The sequence below is a fragment of the Pinus tabuliformis genome, chromosome 8, assembly GCF_031772625.1.
Source record: "Pinus tabuliformis cultivar Carrire ecotype Pingquan chromosome 8, CPIR1, whole genome shotgun sequence".
NCBI lineage: Eukaryota > Viridiplantae > Streptophyta > Pinopsida > Pinales > Pinaceae > Pinus > Pinus tabuliformis.
Window position 1 is genome coordinate 1,574,094,450 of NC_142294.1, and position 7,764 is coordinate 1,574,102,213.

Below are 7,764 nucleotides of genomic sequence, written 5' to 3' on the forward strand. Positions count from 1 at the left end.
ATGGAGGTATGGTAGGAAGATGGGGATTTTTTTGTGTCTTAGGAAAAGTATGCAGACGAGATACTCAGGAGATTCCGCATGGAGAGAAACAAACCCATGGAGACTCCTCTAGCAGGTAACTAGAGACTCCTCTAGTGCAAGCTACTATTTACAGGTAGCTTGTGGGTTCACTCTGTACTTGGTGAACACACGATTGGATATGTGCTATGCAGTTAACCAGCTCAGTCAAGCGATGGTTATTCCTACCAAGTTGTATTGGAAGGTGGCAAAACATGTGTTAAGATACCTCAGGGGCACTTCTTAGTATGGATTATGGTACAAACTGATAGACGGAGTGAAGCTTCAAGACTTCACCAATGCAGATTGGGAAAGGAGTCCATCCGACCAGAAAAGGACATCAGGAGGGATCTTCAGTATTGGGTCAACGACAATTTCATGGTACAACAGGAAATAGAGGTTGCTCTCAGTTCGACAGAGGCAAAGTACATAGATGTGATTCAGGAAGTATGTGACGCCATCTGAATGAGGAAGATCCTGGTTGGTTTGTTTGGTCAACAGATGGATCCAACTGTGATTTACTGTGATAATAATAGTTGTATCAAACTCTTTGAAAATCCATTTTTTCATGATCAATCCAAGCATATTGATATCTGATAGCATCATCTCAGAGATTGTGTATTGAGGCGGATTATGTTGTTAGAGTACATTCTCATGGAGGAGAAAGATGTTGACCTTTTTACAAAGGCATTGTCAAGATGTAAATTCAAATTTCACAGAGATAGGAACGGGGTAGCTGATAATCCCTTTCTTGTTGAGAGGGAGTGTTGAGAAATGGAAACATGAAATTCCAGTTTAATTTCTCCTTGAATTAAACTAAGAATTAAAATTGAATTCTATTCTCATAGAAACTTGTATCTAGTTAATTAATTTTAATTAACTTAATTAGCTTAGGAAATTCGAGTTGGAAGTCTTTCTATAGTCATGTATATGTTCTCCCTAAGTTTTAGGGGTCTAGTATGATTTTAAATTGGGTTGGAAATTAGATCACTCAGTTTACTGAGTTAAGTTCATTTAGATTAGTTCTAAATTGTTTTTGGAACTAATACAGGACTAACAAACAGTTGGTGCACTAATGCATCCACTAGTACTACTCCAGTTAACTGAAGATTCCCTCATGAGAAACTCATGCATGTGGATTCTGAGAAAGACCCAGTTGAGATTAGAGTGTAGGGATAGTGTGCTATCAGTTCTTATTTACTAGAGTGTAAATATCATGCATGCATCAGAGATTGATCCTATGTTTGGATTGTGCAGTTTTGGAAGCATGAATTCCCTTTAAATACGGGCTATTCATCCTAGGAATTACGCAAGAGATTAGAGGCTTGGAAAGCTGCAGAATTGGCTAAGTGTTGGCCAAGAGCTAGCTTGTGAGCTAAGATATTTGAGCATACTTTTGCGGAATTTTTCTAGTGAGAACAAGATTTGTATCTTCACTCATATTTCCGATATATGAAATATAGATAACGGGGCTTTGAGCAGTGGCTTTCCCCCTATACATCTTGTGTTATGTGCCATTGATTTATCTTGTTCTTGTTCATATTGTTTTCATCGATCTATTGGATTCCGTTGGTTGAAAGTAGAATTAGATTCTTGTATTTTTCTTTAGTACATTACATGAGATTGTGAATCTATAGGATTTTCTACAAACTAGGTTCAAACAAATCTTTGTTTTAGGTAGTCACCCCCGCGCCTTATTCCAAGCATGAATGTGGTACCTCATGGAATAACTTAAACAAAACCAAACCAAGGCTTCCAGAGGCTAAATCACCTCAACCCTCAACCAGCGATTCCACCTAATGGTAAAACATCACTAACCATCGCCAGATCAGTCTCTACCCAAGTTGTCCAAGGCTCTAGAGCATTTGTTCGAAATCGGATGGAGGACTAGTAACTCAACCCACATTTGTTGCAGGGCTCCATAGAATTTGTCCAACCAAGTCTCTAGGACTAGTATCTCAACCCACCAAGGGATCCAAAGCGTATTTCAAACTAAGGCTTCTAGGACTTGTAACTTAACCCAAGTTGTTATAGGTCTTCTAGAGCATTTTTCCAATCAAGGATTCTAATAACTAATAACTCAACCCATAACCATAATGAACACGAGTCATTAATCAGAAAATAAAAGGGAAAACCCACAACACCATGGCTATCCAGGAAATTCCAAGGCTAAGAAAAACTGTTGTCAATCCAGTAAATGCTCCATGCCAATGACAAATCATAACCAAGAAACCACATGCATGTACCATGTATGCCAAAACTAGCAAGGAAATCATACATGAAACTTGATACCTACAAAGAAATCTCGATGTAGCTATTGATCCCACTATTCCCTTGTGCTTTCCCATTTTCCTTTTCCTTCTTTTTCCACATCCCAAGTATGCCAAAATCCTCCAAGAAACTTAAGTGTGCAAGAGTATAAGAGAGAGAGAATAGAATTAGAGTGCCAGAGACTGAATTGGAAAAAGTCTAACTGAAAAAAGCCATGAACTGATCCTCAGAAGCCTTTTTATCATTGAGGCCTCCATTTTCTTGATTTTCCTTATTTTTCCTTCAATTTCCTCCTCACGTGCAACCTGTGACCTTTCACCTCCCTTTTCTCCTATTTTCCTTTATTTTCATAAATAAATGCCAATAATTGCAACTTTTCCTTTCCAAAGCCTTTGTCAATGCATTTTCCAATTTCCCCTTAGCCATAATAAACCAAATTAACACCCACTAGGATGTTTTTCCCAACATTCAGCTTGGAATATGTGTCCCATGACCTTGGTCTTATATTTTTTACATTAATTTTTAACCAGGGTTGTTACAAATTTCTAACATTTGGATGCACTATGTAAGATTAATATTGTTTAGTACATTGACTAGAAGTACTATGTTTCTATGTTTTATATTATTAGGTGAATTTTTATTACCACAATCAAATGCTTTTCCTTGTACGTACCGAGATTTACATGCCATTATGAAAGATATTGGAATGGAGTATAAAGTTATTCATGCATGCCCTAATGATGATATTCTCTATTATAAAGATCATTCATCGAAAGAAAAATGCGCAAAATGTGATGAGAGTAGATATAAAATCAATAAAGTAAAAAAAAAAAGGTGTTATTGGCATTATGGTATTTATGGTTCTAGCTAGTTGATAATGGCATTCGTTTCATGATGGAAACTAGCTCATGTTGGCATTGATGTCAACCCTATGTAGACTAGATGATGTATTGATGTCTTCCTTGTAGCTTGATTGCAGCTAGTTGTGTTGGCTTTGAGTTGGTTGTGTTGGAATTTTATGTCAACCTGGTGTTGGCCATATGATACATTAATGCCACACTCATGATGATTAGATGATGGTTTCTCATGGGCTAGTGGTGTTCATGGCCTAGTGTGAGATCCTAGTGCAAGAATTGGAGGATGACTTGTTGTAGTAGTGTTTTGGTCTCATGATGATGATGGAGATGTGATAAAGTGGGTTGCATAGGTGTTACAGGTCAGTTCAGATGTGTTACAGCTTGTGCAAGTGTTTGAGGAGAGTTAAGGACTTGTTGGCCTTTAGGTAAACTTGGCAATGAAACTTGGGAGACATGTTTTTCCTATTTGCAGTGGTTTCACAAGGCTTAGAAAAGGTTTGGAGGCATGTATAGGTGCTAGAGAAGATGATAAATTAGGTGGTAAAGGTCTAGAGCTAACCTTTTTTTTATGTTTTTCCTTATGCTCTGTCCCAACCACAAGGATGCAGGTGTATGTGTGAGGTTGGAAGGTTCCAAGTGAAATGTAGCAAGCTTGTGCATGCAGTTTCAACCGAGATCCGCTAGTTTTTTGGGTTCGGTTATGGATTAAAGTGAAATTTCATGCACATTTCTCATGCGCTTCTGGATTATTTCAACTTGTATGTTTAGGGAAGGTTGTATGGTAATTGAAAAAGGTTGAAATTGGTTGAAAATGTCCTCCAGTGGTTGTGAACACCTTTAGTGCACAAGTAGTGGTGGCAGTGATTGGATTTTGTCAACTTTTGCACTCTTGATCCATGTCCAAAAGTGAAATTCGCCCTACATGTTTATATACTTCCCTTTGGAGTTGAGTGATGGTTACTTTATGTAGTAGAGTTAGAAATAACATTGAAGAAGTTGTAGAATGATCCAAACCTACTTGTGAGCAAAGATAGTGTGTGTAGGTGTTGCAGATTGTAGTGGAGTGAGCAGAACGAATGGTTAGAGCTGAATACTGAATCAGAACATCAAATTTCATATCAATGGTGCATTTTTTGTAGAATATGTTTTTTGGAGAAGAATATCCTTGAGGGAAAGGTCAATGTTTTAGCATGGTTTGAGTAGAGGATCTATTGCATTATTTGAAATTTATTTTGCAAGTGTTGTTGGTGCATATGGCAGAATGCCATATTATTTTTATGCTTCTAATATATAGAGGGTTTGATGTATTTGTTGGTTTCTAAAGTTTGTTTTTTTATGGATTTATGTATGGATGAGAGTATGGCTACTAGTTGGTTATGGTTTTGAGTGTTTTTATTTTTTATTTGATAATATTGTCTTGCTATTGAGACTTGGATTGCAAAGTTGAATTCTTGTTAAGTAGAGAGTCTTGGGATCGAGTATAAAAATATATGAAATGAACTCTGCATATAATAGATGATAAGTGAATTCATGAGTGGAGTCGAAAGGAATGGTTTCTCCATCCAATGGTAGTTGGATAGTCCAATCAGAGTTGGGCAAGGATCGTTGATCGTGGTGGCTTCAATGGATGGTTGTCCATAGATCCGTGTGAGAACATAGTCTTCTAAGTTGATTATTAGAATTGATTCTTCTGGTTGATGGTTATTGGGAAATAGCATATGAGGTTGAGTCTCCTAGTTGATGAGATTCAAATATCTATGTAAAAGACTAATTGCTTGACGTAATAGAGATTTAGAGCAGTGCAACAGCAACAATGATGGTTTTTCTCTCGGAAGGGTTTCCACTAGATATCTCGTGTCTCATGTGTGATGATGTGTTTGTGTTTTGATGTGTTTTACATTATTTCTCTCATGGTTGTTTTGGTTTAGCTACTTGTAGGGTTACATTTTTATTGCTTATTCACATGCATTGGCTACTAACATATTGTGAGGTGCTGCAATAACATGTGTGATTTAGTTGAGAAGTTAAAATTGGTAAAAATCATACATAGATCCCGCTACTTATTCCCTCCCCCAGTAGTGCTCAAGGTTTCCAAAATTGGTATCAGAGTAGGGCTCTTGGTTGCAACTTGATTATCATAGAGTAGATCTGGGGTTTGTTGGCAGAAAATTTGAATATTTTTTTTAGAATGACTTCTCAAGGAATACTTGTGCTCACTGCTACAAATTTAAGGTATGGCAAGAAAATGAGAAATATAAACTATTTTATTTTGGTTCTAACTTGCGGAGTTTGGTATGTGAAGGATATACTGAGGATTCACCTTCATCCAAAGAAATGAAGAAAAATGCTCAAGCAAGGTGAATCATTCTCGAAAATATCCTCAATGTAGACTTAGAGAAAGTTGGAGATTTAAAATATGCCAAGGAGATTTGGAACATATTGCATATTTTATATGGAGTAAGTTGCATTAGTAGTGATGAAGAAGTTGAGAAGAGCAACAAAAAGAAGAAGAGGAGATCCGTGAAGAAGGAAGCTCCAATTGAACCAATTGCGCAAGAGGATGAAAAATTTGAAGTTATAACCCACAATGATTTACTTATGAGTTATATTTTTGATAGCAGTGGTGATAATAATTCAGATTTGATTAGTGAAGAAAATGATGATCGTAGTTATATGCTCCTTAAGGCTAACTATGAATCTACATTAGTTGTTGTTGAATAGAATTTTGGTGAAATTGGTAGACTAACTGATGCATGCAAGGAGCATGAGAAGAAATTGCAGATTTGTTATAAAAAGGAGAAGGATGTAAAGGAGGAGATAACTATCTTGAGGACATAGTTGGTAGAATCCAAAAGAATAGAAGTCAATTGCATCAAGCAAAAAAATATAAAGGACTATGTTGAAGTGCTTGAAGTTGTGATTGACAAATTAAGGAAGAAACTTGAAGAAAAAGACAAGTAGCTGGAGCAAGTGAAGAGCACCATAGCAGTAAATAAATTTGGTAGAATTTTTCAAAAATGAGAGACAAGCTCACATGCAGGAAATAATAATAAAGTAGAACCAAAGAAGCCTACAATGAAGAATGTGACCAATAATAGAAACAAGAAAGGAGAGAGAAAACAAATCCACCAGCAGTAGTAAAGTAGAAAACCAAAAGGAGATTTCACATCTAGAATGTCATTTTCTCATATGGTTGATGGTAGTATATTTGAAAGGAGAAATCAAAACTCCTTTTCCCCTTGATGGATGTGATTGAGTGTTTCAATTGCCACAATCTTGGACATTTTTATGCTATTTGTAGGAGGAGAAGTCATACACCTATGTAGCAGTTTGATCAACCAAGAGGATGATTTTATTTCATGTTTACAAGTTAATTTGATGGATATTGTCTTGTGTGTAACATGTTTTGCCACAAGGCCATTGATTGAAGATCTAGCAACAGGAGATGGAGATTCAGCATGAGAAATAAAAGATCAGATCCTTTGGATTCATATCTTGGTCATATAGAGTGTTATGTGTGTCACAATTTTGGGCACATGGCCAAAGATTGTAATATGCCTAGATCCTTGATGCCATCTGTTTAAAAGTAGCAGACAAAAGAGAATGTACAACCAAGGAACCAGCCAAGGAACACATTGAAGAAGGATGAGCAGCTAGGAAGGTGTGGCATTGCACTTTGTTCACGTGATGATGATATGTGGTATATTTATAATGGGTTTTCACACCATTTATGGATATAGGAGAAAATTTCATTTTCTCAATAGAACCAAGAGTGGCCATGTTGTGTTTGAAGGTAATGAATCAACAAGAGTGTTGGGAAGCAGTAAAGCCAATCTTGGTGAGAAGAGGACCAATTCAGATGATGTGTGTCTCATTGAATGCCTAAAGCTTTATATCTTGATTGTGAGCCAAATGGTTGATGGAGGTAAGGAAGTGATTTTCAACTCCAAAGGTTGCATCATCCAGAAATAAGGATCAAAGAGAGTCATTGCAAAAGGATTCAAGACACCGAATAATGTGTATGTGTTGAAGGGAAGAGTGAAAAGTAAGAAAATACTAAGGGAGTACTCTTCCTCATCAGATTTAGAGTAGGAGAGATCAGACCCTACTGCAGCCTGTTATTGCATGATAGATCTACTTGATTGAAAATGTCCATATGAGACTATCATGGTAGCTTGGGAGCATTGGTAGCTTGAGGAGTTCCAGCAGCAATGATTTTTGATCCAGTTCTTCCATGCAGTTTCATATCAGCAAGATCACTTCATATGATGTATATCATGCTTAGGGGGAGCTATGTTTTCAAGGCTTGTTCCTTTATTTTTTATTTCTTTTCACTCACATTATTAAAACTGCTATATTTATTGTTTATGAGTGGAAAAGCTATTATTAGCCTTGTTACAACTTTTATTGACCATTTTTCAGCTACCCTAACATGAGGAAAATGTGGCAATGAAATGCACACAATGACTTGAGACACATACCAACTATGTATGGGATGTTATATGCAATTTTTTACAACCATATTCTCATCATTATTTTATAATTTCACATTGGTTAAGTGTCCATTCATTAGTAAGTT